Source organism: Rhinopithecus roxellana, chromosome 4 (assembly GCF_007565055.1).
Source record: "Rhinopithecus roxellana isolate Shanxi Qingling chromosome 4, ASM756505v1, whole genome shotgun sequence".
Taxonomy (NCBI): Eukaryota; Metazoa; Chordata; class Mammalia; order Primates; family Cercopithecidae; genus Rhinopithecus; species Rhinopithecus roxellana.
In genome coordinates, this window is record NC_044552.1 from 49,546,635 (window position 1) to 49,563,231 (window position 16,597).

General features: G+C 36.9%; 1 pseudogene; it reads left to right on the top strand.

The window, feature by feature from the left end:
• LOC104663173 overlaps nt 1-16,597 on the top strand; it is a 94,275-nt pseudogene continuing 77,678 nt past the window's right edge.

Sequence of the window (16,597 nt, forward strand, 5' to 3'; positions counted from 1 at the left end):
ATGAGTGACTTCATCGTGTCCTTATGTCCTTGTAAATTCCTAAAGGATTCTGGGGGTCCAGAAGAGATTGTCAACAGGTAAACAGGTGGCAGTGAAGGTTCATGACCAAGCTCCAGAAAAGGAGACAAGGCAGGCAGTGAGGAGTTGGATGGGCTCCCCACACCTCACCTGCTCTGGTTCCAGAGAAGCCCTCAGTTCTTTTGTGTCTTGCACTGTTGTGATAAAGTTCAGCTGAGCATTCTTACAGGGAGTTGTGAAAGAGAAGGAATCAAACGTGTGCCCTTAGATTTTTATACCAACCTTCTGTCTCCAGAGAGAAACAGAGCTTGAATCCAGTCAGTGGGAGTGGGGGCAGTGGGACATGCGCATTGTGAAAGAAGAGTCCTATGCCTGTTTTTTTGATGCTATCTTAATTTTTCTGCCAAGTCCGTATTTTTGTATTAAATTGTAATAGTAGAGGTTAGGGTTGAGCCAGTATGCTGCAACATAGACTATTGTAAGGAATTCGTTTGAAAACGTATTTTCACAATCTAAACCAAAATTAACCGCAATTAGGTAAAAATTAATTGCTTTCAGATTCAGATATTCAGATTGCAGAATGTAAAAGATGATCCTCACATCTTTATTTTTCAATTCCCTCTTAAAAATATGATGATAAATACAGCTTCTGCAACACATTCAAAGGCTCTTCTACTTCCTTATAATTTCATTTCAGTCATTCTAATAGAGATACCTCAAGTCAAAAAAAGTGGATGCTAAATAAGTAGCTAACACTGATTGCTAAAAAATGAGAAATGAGAACATTCCCCTAAAACTACATATATATCTTGGTTCTCTGTGAAATTAAGTTAGCATTTTTTTGTTCATGTTCTCTCTCTTGCATCAGGCCTACTGAAAGTTGATATGGCAGAAAAAAATGAAATACAAAAAACTGTGTATTATCTATTGAAATTCATTAGAGAATGTTTCCCCCTGATAATTTTTGCTCCATTAAACACTTACTCCAAACTATCAACCAAAATATATTTATGTTTGAGAAGCTCACTGAGAAAGAAATTCCATCCTGAGGATTCTCATCAGCTTTTCCACTTTAACCTGCTCTCCCAAGAGACCCTGCACTCTGATTGCTAGTCTTCTTATGGAGAAAAAATAGAGTAAGATTTCCTTAGAGACACCCCTGCCTCTTAGGTAAGGTGGGTGAAGATTACTAATCAGAATGGCAGGAGATACAGAATTTTAAAAATTTAACTCAGTTCCTCTTCAGATTTTTTTATAAGTTGCTATTAAAAATGAAGAAAAACTAGGTCTAAACCTCTTGGAAAAAGTACACTACTTACCCACTCCATAACGATTAAATCAAGGCAGAAGGAGGTTTTAAAAATTTATATTAGACCCTCTCTATAAAAATGCTTGTTTGTGAACTGACCCCTCAATAAGCCTTTCTTGGAAGCATTAATCACTCATTTTCAGGAGCTTTTTGTCTTTCTCCAGGGAACTTAAATAGAGCATGTAAGGCTAGAAGTTTAATGTAAATACAACTTTTTAATTTTCTTCTCCAGATCATTATAGGCTGAAACAGCAAAGGAAATAAATTACAGAAATTATACCTTATCACTGGACCTAGTTATGGTCATAAAAATGATACATATCACTAAGAGTCTGCTAGTGTTGGAAGTTCAGACTAAAGATATTTTTTCAATTATGGATGAGAAAAACATATTTGTTAAAAAATTGCTCTATTGGCCGGGCGCGGTGGCTCAAGCCTGTAATCTCTGCACTTTGGGAGGCCGAGATGGGCGGATCACGAGGTCAGGAGATCGAGACCATCCTGGCTAACAGGGTGAAACCCCGTCTCTACTAAAAAATACAAAAAAACTAGCCGGGCGAGGTGGCAGCGCCTGTAGTCCCAGCTACTCGGGAGGCTGAGGCAGGAGAATGGCGTAAACCCGGGAGGCGGAGCTTGCAGTGAGCTGAGATCCGGCCACTGCACTCCAGCCTGGGCGACAGAGCGAGACTCCGTCTAAAAAAAAAAAAAAAAAAAAAAAAAAAAAAAATTGCTCTATTAAAAGTGTGGCCTACCTGCTCTGCAAAAGAGCAGGTAGACTCTTCCCATGCTAAGCTTTTTTCCTTTTCATTATCATGCATTTACTTCTCAATATAGAATCACTTGATGCTATTGAATATATGAAATTTTACCTGAGAGCAGGATCAGCTGAGATATATATGAGATATAACTAAGAGTGTGAAAACGTAGCCTTGAATATAGTGCAGGGAGTGCAATATGGCCCCAAAGGGTATTCCCAACAGGAAACAGACATAAATGTCATCCTTATAGCCAGGGTGCTTCTCCAGTAAAGTGGGTAATAGAAAATATAACCAACTGACATTTGTTCCAGGGATTCCTACACAGTTTTAGGTAAATCTTTTAGAAAACAGTTTATCAAATGTAAGTGTAGCACACAAATCTAACAAAAATGATTCACTTTACCAAGCACCATATCAGGCACTAAGCAAACATAAGCAAGTATCATTGTATTAAAGTAATGATGTACTATGCCTTGGGATCCAACAGACTTGGATTTAATTCTTGCTTAATCACTTCCTTGTTGTCTTAATCTGTTCTCAAGCTGGCTTGGGGAAAAGGAATTTATTCAAAAGTCCACATGTTTCTAGACTCTGCTTCTCTTCTCCTTCCAGGTTTTATTCAATCAGACAGGCTTGTGCCACATGGCTGAAAATATTGCTATGAGAGGTGACTTTGCCTCATTATCTCTGGCCCCAATTTTGAATCCTGGAAAAAGGTTTATAATTGTCTGATTTAAGTTAAATACCAATCTCAGAGAAAACGGTCTGTTTCTCAGAGTAGACGGTCGGATGGTCTGAAATGGTATTAATATGGCATTTTCAATTTGTACCCTGTGGTTGCAGTGATTTCCATATTAGAGAATGGCCTGGTGGATTCATGCCTAAATCCATTTTAGTTAGCCTCCTTTGCTACAAGTAAGAGAAATTCAGACCAAACTGGCTTGGGCAAAAAGGTATTTATTGTCCAGCATTACAAAAAATTCAAGTTTTAGATTCAGCTATACAAAGGTGTTAACAAGATATCATCAATTTCTAGTATTTCTCTCTCTCTCTCTCTCTCTCTCTCTCTCTCTCTCTCTCTCTCTCTCTCTCTCTCTCTCTCCATTTCTTGGCTTCACTTCATTTTAGGCTTCTTCTCTTAAACAAAAACTTTCATTTTGGTGCCAAAATGGCTGCAGAAACTCCATCTTTGTAGTTTTAAATCTACGGGAAATGGCAAGCCTCTTTCCTAGTAGCCCCAAGGAAATATAAAGGTTTATTCCAGTTAGACTGCCTTAAGTCACATTTTAACATGTGAAACTGATAGTGTGACTACAATAATGTTGGATAGTTTCGACTGGCTTTGGCTTGAGTCAGGTGCTCAAGCAGGTAGCAGAGGTGTGGAGCCCCACACAGAAGATATTGAAAATTTTTTGAATAATTGATGCTCATCTAAAAGTGGGGGTTATTGGGAGAAAATTGTGGAATGGAGGCTGGAAAGGCAAACACAAAAGTCTATAAATAATACTCTATGGAGAAGTTTTAGGCAGAAGATAGAGTAATTGTGTTAATAGGATACTTTCTCAAAAGTAAAAGCAGTTCTACTTTGGTGTCAAAAGTGACAAGTTAGGTCACAACAAGTATTGTAAGTATATTCTTCACTCATCTTCCCAGAATACCAGTTAGTTTCAGTACATTGGGGGATAGGATGCATACTTTAGGTATATAGTTTGAGTACAGCCAGGAAATAATGTATTCTGGAAGCACCAGTAGTGGGAAGATGCCCCTAAAAAACTTCAGAGAATAACAAAGAACATAAGAGGACTATTCAAAAACTAATGAGTCACCTTGGGTATTCAAAGAAATTTGTGACATCAATTCAATGATGATAAGAGCCAGTGAAAAGTGATTATCAACTTGTTTCACAGGTTGTATTCATAGACTGGTGAAACCTCAGGAAACTTTAAAATTATCCAAAAAACCTCCAAACAGTAAATGCACTAGGAATAGAGGAAAAAATTACAGGGGAAGAGAGAGAGAAAGCAATAAGGTAGCAAGAAAAAGAGGAAGACAAATTTAGTTCAACCAGTTGTATATTGCAAGACACAGTGATTTGGGAGAGAAAAAAATAAACTTGACCTGAATCCTGCTCTGGAAGAATCTCTATTCCAGGAGTAAATACAGGACATTTACCTAACTAAATAAAATATGATGTAAAAAGCAATAAAGAGTACTGTATTGGTTCATTATCACACTGCTATGAAGAACTACCTGATACTGGGTAATTTATTAAGAAAAAGGGTTTAATTGACTCGCAGTTCCACATGGCTAGAGAAATCTCAGGAAACGTATAATCATGGTAGAAGGGGAGGCAAGCCTGTCTTACCACAGAAAAGCAGGTGAGAGAGAGAGGGCGAAGGGGAAAGTGCCATTTTTAAACCATCTGATCTCCTGAGAACTCACAATCATGGGAATAGCAAGGGGGAAGTCCACCCCATGATCCAAACACCTCCCACCAGGCCCCTCCTCTGACACTTGAAGATTACAATTCAAGACGAGATTTGGGTAGGGACATAGAACCACACCATATTGAGTATCTTGTAATCTTTTGAGAATTTCATGAAATAATAAAAATGCATGATGCATTTAGCATATCACTTGGCAAACAGATGAAGCCTAATTAATGTAATAAAAAATTTTTAGAAGAAAACAGTGAAAACATAAACAAGTTACATTAAAAAATACTATGAAAGTCTTGGATGAAGAACACATTGAAAGAAGACTTTTCTGGTATAAGAAAACAGCAGAAGTAGAAGTATACCAGCAAAGATTTCAGAGCATTTGTATTATTAAGTTGATCAGTTTAATCAGAGTTGAGGAATGGGTTGGAAGTGCCTGGTTAGCAAATTGTAGTAAGAGGAGAAACAGCAAATTAATTCATTGATAGTAGATTCACAGAATACAGCAATGTGCACTGTGATGGGTAATACCTGTTCTGGGTAGCAAAACTTAGAACTGATAATAGGCATGCCAAGAACGTGCCATCACAGACAGAGAGGAAAAGCAAACAGAATGGAAACTGAGCCTGAAAAAGAGGTATGAGTGAAATGTTAAAAGTGAAAATGCTATGTTCAGAAAGTTGGTCTTTTTCCCACAAGTGACAGCAAGCTAGCAAGAATTTTTTGTGTAAGAAGATGATATTATAAATCTACTTTAAAAACAGCCTGGCAGTGTGTAAAGGAGGAAGGTATAAATTCATTCAGGAAATTATTGCTATGATCCTGCTGAAAGTAGTAATAAGGCCTCAAATAGGATTATGCGAATAGGAATAAAAAGAGAATGGATAAAAAATATTCCAAAATACAGTGAATAAATCGTATTGCAAGTGAGGAGTAAGTGAGAAGATGAGGAAAAACAACATTCTGTGGTTTCTAATTTGGATATCCGGTGGGGTGTAATGGAAATCATAGGAAGAAAGGAAATATTGGAGAGTAGAAAGAGGAAACTGTGGTTTTGGACTTCTGAGTTAGTGCTGGCAGAACATCCAGTTAAAGTCACTCAGCAGATATTTAAAAATCTGTCTTCAACCCTACAGAAAGGTGAGATCTACAGATTAAAACTTATGATGAATTTTCCAAGTGTCAGTATTAGTTAAGAACAGGGAATTGATTCTATTTGCTTCTAGACTAATGAAGCATTCAAAATTATTACATTGATCATAGACATGGAAGAAGAGTTAGAGCTGCCCTTTTCACAAATATTCTACACTGGGCCATCTCTTTAATGAAGTGCAGGCTACACAAAATGAATTGATTTAATGGAACTTGTAAACCAAGGATAAACGGAAGCAACCTATATAGAAAACAAAGCAATAAAAAGCAAGTCTTTGATGTCTAAGGAAGAAAAAAATAAAAATAATGCAACATAAGTGATTAGTATTGAGAACCTTTGTGGAGAAAGAAGATAAACTTTGAGCTTTAAGTCTTTGAGGTAAAGGTGAATTTTAATTATAAATTTAGTTTTTAGGTAAATGAAGTATTTTTAAGGAAGCTGAATATTGATTTCTGGTAATACAGTGTCCAGTGGACACTGAGCTATTTTACAAAATGTGCTTACAATGGATGTTTATAGAAGTTTGGTTGCTTTCCTCTGGAGTTTCCATTTACAAATACAGCATTGATTCCCTTAAAATGTTTAAAATGTTTATTGACTTCATCTCTCCAGGATGTAGCAACTGGTAAAAGACTTATTCTCCCAGTGTTAAAAACGATAAAACTGGACAAAGCATATGAGGCAATTGTTTTCAGGCATTGAATATGGGCAGTCCAGAACTTTCTGAGAGAAAGGAATTAAAAGAGAGAAGCCCACATTCACTCAAGCTTCCATCTGGGATCCATTTCCCAAACAGCCCAATGGGAGGTGAGGCTCAAACAGTGAATGGAGCACTACATAATGAGAGGCACAGATTAGAGATCAGGACTGGGGAAGAGGCTATTATAGAACTGGTAGGAGTATAAATCAAGGAGGAAGAATCTTCACACAAGGTACCCTAGAAGTCTGCAGGTGATTCCCTGTAGGCCCTTGGCTGAGGACCGAATTGCACACATTCAGGACAAGGGTTTAGAAGATGTAGCATAGCGTGGTTGCAGGGGATCTGGGAGCTGAACAAAATACCAGAAGACCTGTAGGACAAGATGTTAGAGTTCCGACCCCCCCAGGGTAGACAGACCTCACTGAGCACCATGGGAATTCCACTGGAAAACCTGGAAAGACCATACCTTATGAGTAAGAAACACCTACTGAAACAAGGACAATACCCAAGGACTAGAAAGAACTGAAACAAACTTACCCCAAGAGCAAGTAAATCCAAACTAAGAGAATAAAAATTATTTTCTAGTGATTTAACTGCCTGCCAGAGCAAAATTTAACACTGTTTAAAGAAAAGCAATACAATCTACACTCCCTTCAATGAATCAGCCACAGTTTTTAGTCTATAATAAAAATTACTGGTCATGCAAAGAACCAGGGAAAGATGACCCATAATTAGAGAAAAGAGTTGTCAATAAAGAGATAATGTGAAATGACTCAGATGTTAGAATTAGCAGACATGTATTTTTCAAAATGCTATTATAGACATATTCAGGACTTTAAAAAATGGATATAATAAATAAAGGGATGAGCTATCTCAGCAGAGAAAATAAACTTTAGAAAAGGCTAACAAAGACTTTTAATGAAAGATAAATAGAGTTAGAAGACTCACATTCTCTGATTTTAAGCCTTACTGAAAAGCAACAGTAATTAAAACAGCATGATGTTGGCAAAATAATGGAGATATAGATTAATGGAAGAGAAAAAATAAAGATGATTGATTGATTTTCAACAAAGGTACCGGCCCAAATTCAGAGGATAAATTAATCTCTTCAACAAATGGTTCTAGAATAAGTAGATAGCTCTAACTCATACAATCCACAATTTGATTCAGTATGAAGCATAAATGTAAAGACAAAAGTGGAAGCTATATTCTTTTAAAACAAAGCATAGGACAATAACTATGTGACTATGGGTTCGGTGAAGTTTTCTTAGAATACAAAAAGAACTACAGGCCAGGCATGGTGGCGCACATCTGTAATTCCTGTACTTAGGTCAAGGAGGGAGAATTGCTTAAGGCCCAGGGTTCCAGACGAGCCTGGGCAACAAAGAGAGACCCCTATTTTTACAAAAACTAAAAAAATTAGCTGACTGTGGTGGCTTGCACCTGTAGGCCCACATACTTTGGAGGCTGAGGTGGGAGGATACTTGAGTTATGGAGTTTGAGGATGGAGTAAGCTATGATTGTGCCATATCATCCCAGCATGGGAGATGGAATGAGACCCTGTCTCTGAAAAATAAAAATAAGGAAGAACTACAAGAAAAATAATATGTTAGACTTCATCAAAAGTAAACATCTCTGTTTATCAAAAACCAGTATTAAGAAAATAAAAAAAAGAATGGCCAAAGATTGGAAAAACATATTCTAAGTACACATATTTGATGAAAAACTTGTTTCCTGCATATAAAGAATGTTTTCAAGTCAGTAACAAGAAGACAAACAGCCTAATTAAAAAGAAGCAAAGGATTTAAAAAGACACTTCACAAAACTAAGTTTTCTAAATGGCCACTAAGCACATGAAAAGATGTTCACTAGCTTTGGTCGTCATAGGTATTCAAACTGAAACTACAATGAGACATCATTTCATAGCCTCTAGAAGAAACAAAATTTAAAAAGCTGACAACATCAAACATTGGCAAGGATGTGGAAAAACTGGAATTCTCATGCACTGCTAGTGGGAATGTAAAATAGTACCAAACTCTTCAAAGGATTTTATAAACATACATCTACCCTACTACTTAGCAATTACAATTATAGGCATTTACCCAAGGGAAGTGAAAGCATGCATTCATAAAAAGAATAGTATAAGGATATTTATAGAAACTTTACTAAAAATAGTCCCAAATTAGACACAACCTGATGAACTGAGGTCCGTTAACAGAGAATGGAAAAACAAATTGTGGTCCATTTACTCAATAGAACATTATTAAGAAGCAATGTACTAATAAAAGCAATAACCCGGATATATATAAAAACCTGTTGAACAAAAAAAGCCAAACATACTATACTCCATTTTGATGACATACAAAAACAGGCAAAATTAATCTATGACCATAGAAATCAGAACAGTGGTGTTGCCTGTGGGTAGTGAGGACTGACAAGAAAGGGACTGGAAGGAATTTACTTGGTAATGGAATTGTTCTATCTCTTGATTGGAGTGTTGGTTACATAGAATTGTGTTTTAATTTATACATTTTATTGTATATAAAGTTTACATGCATACCTACATACACACGTACATATATAAGAAAGAATGTGTATTGAGCTTCTACTAAGTACAAAGCTCTATAACAGGCATTATGGGGGATTCACAGAAAAGTGAGACACCAATGAATGTCCAAGTGTTCCCAGACAAAACTGAGGGTCGGGCTGCTATTTCTTGCGACCCAGTAACAAGATGCAGATGAACTGGGGAGAAAGAAAGTTTTATTTTCTGCAACCGGTTACGGGAGAAGGCCTAGAAATTATTGCCATACCAACTCAATATTACAAACTTCTCCAGAGCTTATATACCTTCTAAGCCATATGTCTAAGTGTGCATTCATCTAAAGACATAAGTGATTAACTTCTTTTAGCCTATAACTAAGGTCTGAGTCTGGAAGACCTTCCTCTGGAGACTCAGTAAGTTTACTTAATCTAAATGGGTCTTGATGCTAGGGTGATTACTCTTATCATTTCTCCTACTAAATCATAAAGGTTTTGGGAGTTCCTTTAGACCCTAATAAACTTGTTTGTGCAGGTCTGGGAAGTTTCTTCAGACTCCCAATAAAACTTGTTTAATCCTTAAAGGGTCCTGTTAAGAATTCCTTTGTTATCTTTTCATGCTTCAAGGTCCAGGAAAAACCTGGGCAAAACTCTTGGTGGGCTTTGTCACATTCCAGCCTTCGTATCAGGGCACTGGCTCAATCAGCTTTTAATGTTTAACCTAGTTAGTCAGTGCAGGGACAGTTGTAATGGAGGCCTGTATTAGTGAGACCTGGCCTGCTACATAAGGTGTCAAAAGCTTTAGTAAATCACTCTTTTGCCTTTAACAAAGCTTTCTTTTTCTTTACAATACTTAGACATTTATAACCAAACACAATTACTAATTTTTTTTAACAATTTAGAAGTTAAATATATTTTGTAAAAATAGACTTTGAAACTCTTCTGTTTCACTAATTTTTAACCATATTCTTCTTTTTATGTTTAAATGTAACACCTTTTATAATAATACTCATTCTTATCTCTTTTCTGTGCCTGCCTTTTCCCAAAATTCCAGAACTTCTTCCCAACTTTTTAAAGGTAGCTTTCCTTCATTTTTTTCTCTCTAGGGAGAGAGCTGATCACGTCCATCCTAATCAGAGAGTAGGCATTAAGTTGTCTTTTTAGCATTCTAAATTAGATTGCTGAACACCAAGCATCCCTGCTGTATTCCCCTGACATCCACATTTCTTCCCCCTCCTCTTGGCAAAACAGAAGGAGACAACAATTATGCAGCAGCATGAAGCCTGTAGTCTGAATGAAAACTCTGTAATTGTCTTTTCCCAACCAACAAGTTCTCTGGCAGACAGCTTCTAAATTGCCTTAAGCTCCCCTCCCAGAAGATATGCTAGATGCTTACTAATTAATTTGAACTCAATGGGCCCTTAGCAACCCTCATTCACAGAATTAAATCTCAGTGCTTTGTAGATTTGAAAAACTATACCCTCCAACAAGAGTGTAACATGTTCCAACCTGGATAACATTTATAAGCAGAAAATAGTTTCTATATGCAGCAAGTTAAGCCTCACTATTGCAGATCATACGACAAAGAAAAGGATGTGAAAATCTAGTTTATGGAGAACTTCAGACATTAAACCGAGTCACTTAGCTTTAATTCAACAGATTTTTTAGGTGCTGATATTATGTAATAACACAATAAGAAAGCATTTGACCATAGTTTATGTATTGTTTCTGAAAGTCTGGAGTATTTATTTATTATTTATTTTTATGTAGTTGATCTTCAAGAGTGGGGAAATACATCAGATTCTAAAAGAAGAAAAACTGAAATATCATTTCAGATGCTCATAAAAATGTTAGAAGTGGATGAATGTTAGTTATAAAAGGGCAAAATGATAGTTGCACAGGAATATTTAGATTAATATCAACTCTGTAATGCTTACTAAAAAGTAAATTGCAGAAGTCACCCACCTGTAATTTCTCATTATCATTATAGAAAAGAATTTTTAGAAGAAAGAATGTGAGTGATAGCATATATTACTGGAGCTGAAGTATCTCCTGGAAATAAAAAATTTTGAGCTGCTTCAAACGAAATATTAGGCACCTGGCTAGCTCTGAGAAGTAAATGAACAACTTAATAAACAATAAGGAAATAGTAGCTTAAAACAATAGCCAGTGAAGTTACAATCAGAAAAGCTTCAGCTCCCTGTAGAAACTGAAGATAACACCTTAACGTATGTCCCTGAGATGTTCTTCAGAAACCCAGATCCCACCAAACAGAAGATCCGCTGTCACGTAGACCTCAGATAAGAGGAAAGTAAGCACTGAACTCTGACCCCCTTATTTGTAACTTCCTCCTGCAGGGCCTAGAGGAGGTCATGCCCACCAGCCTGAGCTCACATTCTTTTCTGCTCATCCCAAGTTCTAGGCAACATTTTACATCCTTAACTTACCGCAATTCAGAAAATCTTTGAATCCATCTATGACCCATCCTTCTAACCTCTCTTTGAGATGTCTGGCCTTTTCAGGTCAAACCAATGTATACCTTCCATGGATTAATTTATAACCTTTCCTGTAGCCTCTTCCTCCCTGCCTTTAAAAATCCTTACCTGTAGCCCTGTGCGGTGGCTCACGCCTGTAATCCCAGCACTTTGGGAGGCTGAGGTGGGCGGATCATGAGGTCAGGAGATTGAGACCATCCTGGCTAACACAGTGAAACCCCGTCTATACTAAAAATACAAAAAAAAAAAAAAAAAATTAGCCGGGCATGGTGGCGGGTGCCTGTAGTCCCAGCTGCTCAGCTACTGAGGCAGGAGAATGGCGTGAACCCGGGAGTCGGAGCTTGCAGTGAGCCGAGATCGCGCCACTGCACTCCAGTCTGGGCGACACAGTGAGAATCCATCTAAAAAAAAAAAAAAAAAAAAAAAAAAATCCTTACCTGTAAGCTATCTGGGAGTTCAGGTCTGAAGCATGAACTGACTGATTCCCCTTGCTTGGTGCCCTGCAATAAATGCTTCACTTTCACTGCTATCTCGATGTCAGCATTTGGCTTTGCTGTGCCAGTGGGAGAACCACAGGCCAGTTGGATAAGACTGTGATAAGTGTTGGTACTTCTCTTACTACTTGTAAATGTATCTTCAAATTTATGGATGTTCGCACCTAATGGACTTGGCCATGCTAGCACACTCTATAGTGGCTGGGTTGCCTCCATGACCCATGAGTTAACTCTAAGCCATGCCTAAAGTTTATGCAAAATCTGGAAATTCTCAATTCTGGTTTCTTATTAAAGTATGGAGATTTGTAAGCATACAGAAGCCTTTCTTACTGAATGAATGTCTTCAGGGGAGGCTTTATGCCTGTAAATATTTAGAGTGGCATACATGATTCTGATGTGTAGCTCAGCTTGAGAACTACCGGAGTACAGCAACTCTCGAGAATGTAGTGAGAACTAAAATAAATATAATTTGGTCTCTGTGTTAAATTATATTGGGACCGGGTATACTTTACCATTTCTATGCTGAAAAACACTGGAATTAAGCAAAAATAATTTAGCTACTTGCTTCAAGGAATATTTACACTAAGAATATGTTTGTGAACAAAACAAAAAAAAAAAAAGCTAACTTATCAAGACTAACAGCTTCTACTATTTGAAGACTCTTCCCTTACTGTGCTCAGAAGTCCAAGCTATTATGTGATAAAATCTGTTAAATCCTGATCAGCTCTTGCTTTTAAACTGGGCTTTAAATTTCTAGCTCAGGCCATTACACCCTATAAATATCCTTCTTGACCACTATACCCCTTTGGAGAAAGTTTTAAGGCTGTCAAAATGGTGTTCCCCTGATGGTGGTAGGAATAAACCTAGCTTTGCTTGATCAACCTGTATTTTGGTAAACTGGAAGTCAAACGCATAAATTCTTTATTTCATAACAATCACCTTATTTTATAAAAATAAAGTATAGAGTTTGATTGAAAGGCACAAACTACCTAGTTATAATAAACTGACACCTGGAATTAATCTGGCATTTTTGTAAATGGTCTCTTAGTTTTTCCTATCTAGAGAAGATTTTGTTCTTATATGAACTCTAGAAATCCTTCAAGCTTTAATATTCCAGAACTTGCTTGTGTAACCCTTTGACCTGAATCAGCTGTCAAAAATCTCAAAGTATATATAATCTACTTATTATACATAAAACCTTAAATAATTCAAACATTTTACTACTCCCAGGAATCCAGAATCCCTGATATTTTTCCATATTGGAGGTCATTCTGTTGCTGCTTTCATCTGTTAATATATTTCACAAATAGAATTAAAAATCAGAGAAAACACTGTTTTCTATAAAAACCCTGTGCTAAACCAATCAAGAAAATATTATGTGTAGCAATTAGGCAATGACAACATTTACTCTAGCTTCATCTTGCTCCTTTCTTTGAAACATTCTATTTACTTCATACAGAAATAGCACAATGCTATTTCTGTGTGAAGTAAATACAGAAATAATTTACTCTAATGCTAACTCTGTACCTGACTTTAGACAATTTTTTTTTTTTAAAGAAAAGTACTTGAGAAAGTACATCTGAACTCATGACCTGAGACACCAAAAGAGAAAGTAATTCAAGATTAAGAAACTCTTCAAAGAAAAAGGAAAAAATAATTCAGTTAACAAAAAGAAAATGAGAGAAACATTGGGGTAAATATAAAAAAGACAAATAGGGAAATCCAATGGGAACGATGAGCTTGGACTTTTAAAGGACACCTACAGAAGATCATTGGGAAGAATATGATAAGAGAGGAATGATGTGAAAGTCCAGAAGGAAAGCATAAGAATAAGAATCTGGAATAAGATTAATGTTGCCACACAAAAGAAAAATGACATTAAAGTTAAATTTGGCAATAATTGCCTTTTAAATTATGTATGTCATATGAAGAAGAAAAGACACTGAACTTGAAAAACAGGATGGGGCAGTTACAACAACTCCTCTTGGAAGTATGTGGCTAAAGCTCAAAATCTTTAAAATCTTTTGAATCAGCTTCACTAAACCTCAAAGATCTAATTATCTTATTCATAAAGTTTTCCATCATTCCATATTTAAGATAAAGATGCACCATAAAAAAAAATTTTACCATATATATTTATGACCTGCTAGTTGAGGCTTTAGGACATATCTGGTTTAAAGTAATGAAGCAAGAAATTAGAGTCACACAATACCTGAGCTTAGGAGGATATTTACACTGGATCTAAGGACCTGCAGTCAAGCTGCAAGTTCAGTTACAAGTATGATATATGGCATCGTGTATGCTAGGACTCTGGGGCATATTTTAAAATAAATGAGCATTAGATTTATCCATTATTGTAATTTATTTCTGATTTTATTTTATGAGAATTTGAGAATCAGTAGTTGTGCAGGGAAAAAATTCTCTCCCCCAGTGTTTTTCTTCTGCTTTCACACCATCACAACAATTATCAACATAGAAGAAGACTTCTGTGACTAAAGTTATAGGAGATTGTCCCCCACACACCATACAGCAGAAAAAAGCTGGGTGTTCTTCAATTCAGTTCTAACACTACCTAGTTGGAGATAGTGTCAGATCCCACAGGTTGAGCTCAGCCTCACAAGAGAACCCCTTTCTTTCCCCTAGTCCCAAGTCTGGACCTCCAGAACTTCTGACCAACTGGCTTCAAGTTGGAGTTCCCACAGTCCCCTCTGTGGGTCCAATTAATTTGGTAGAGGGGTTCACAAAACTCAGGGGAACACTTGCTTATGTTTACTGGTTTATTAAGGAGGATATTTTAAAGGATACAAATAAAGAGATGTGTACAGCAAGGGATAGGGAAAGGGACATGGGGCTTTCATGCCCTCCCCAGGTGCGTCACCCTCCAGGAATCTCCACACATTCAGATATGCTGAAGCTCTCTGAACTGAGTCTCTTGGGTTCTTATGAAGCTTCATGATGTCAGCATTCCTCCCCTAAGTGTACAGGGCAGGACTCTTTCCAAAGGTCTTAAGACTCACAATCAGAAAGGTGGGGGAAGATTAGAGTCCTGCCTTGGAGCAGGTGAGAGGAAAACAGGAGAGAGATTCTGTTTCTTGAGGCCTGTCCCTGAGACCCAATACATTCAACATTATAATAAAAGACTGTAACAAGGGCTATATCTGTTATGAACCAGGAAACATGGGTGAAAACCAATCTATATTATAACACAGCAGTGGTAAAAGCAGCAAAGGTGTACAATGAGTTTGGATACCTAAATCTACCAACAGACTTCTGAAGACCTATGGAAAGACACTTCACAAGACTTAGTGAAGATACAACACTGACTGGGATAGCAAGAATCAATATTGTGAAAATGACCATGCTGTCAAAAGTAATCTACAAATTCAATGCAATTCCCATCAAAAACCACCGTCATTCTTCACAGAAAGATTGTTTTAGAGAAAACAATCCTAAAATTCATATAGAACCAGAAAAGAGACTGCATAGCCAAAGCAAGACAAAGCAGAAAGAACAAATCTGGAGGCATCACATCCTGACTTTAAACTATACTGTAAGGCTACAGTCATTAAAATAGCATGATACTGATATAAAAATAGGCACATAGACCAAGGAAACAGAATAGAGAACCCAGAAATAAAGCAATATACTTACAGTAAACTGATCTTCAACAAAGCAAACAGAAACATAAAGTGGGGAAAGGACACTCTCTTCAACAAATGGTGCTGGGATAATTGGCAAGCTACATGTAGGAGAATGAAGCTGGATCCTCATCTCTCACCTTATATGAAAATCAACTCAACATGGGTCAAAGACTTAAATCTAAGACCTGAAATCATAAAAATACTAGAAGATAACATTGGAAAAACGCTTGTAGACATTTGTTTAGGCAAAGACTTCATGACCAAGAACCCCAGAACAAATGCAACAAAAGCAAAGGTAAGTAAATGTGACTTAAATTAAAAATCTTCTGCACAGAAAAAGAAATAATGAAGAGAAAACAGAAAGAAAGTAAACAGAGCAAAAGAAATACTCAGCAGAGTAAACAGTTTGTAAAAATCTTCACAAACTATGCATCTAACAAATGACTAATACCCAGAATCTACAAGGAACTCAAATCATCAAGGAAAAAAAACAAACGATCCCAACAGAAAGTGGGCTAAGAACATGAATAGACAATTCTCAAAAGAAGTATGTACCCAAAGGATTATAAATCATTCTACTATAAAGACACAGGCACAGGCATGTTTATTGCAGCACTGTTCACAATAGCAAAGACTTGGAACCAACCCAAATGCCCATCAATGTTAGGCTGGATAAAGAAAATGTGGCACATATACACCATGGAATACTATGCAGTCATAAAAAAGAATGAGTTCATATCCTTTGCAGGGACATGAAGACAGAAACCATCATTCTTAGCAAACTAACACAAGAACAGAAAACGAAACACTGCATGTTCTCACTCATAAGTGGGAGTTCAACAATGAGAACACATGGACACAGGGAGGGGAACATCAAACACTAGGGCCTGTCAGTGGGTGGGAGGCTAGAGGAGGGATAACATTAGGAGAAATACCTAATGTAGATGATGGGTTGTGGGTACAGCAAACCACCATGGCACGTGTATACCTATGTAACAAACCTGCACATTCTGCACATGTATCCCAGAACTTCAAGTATAACTAAAAAAG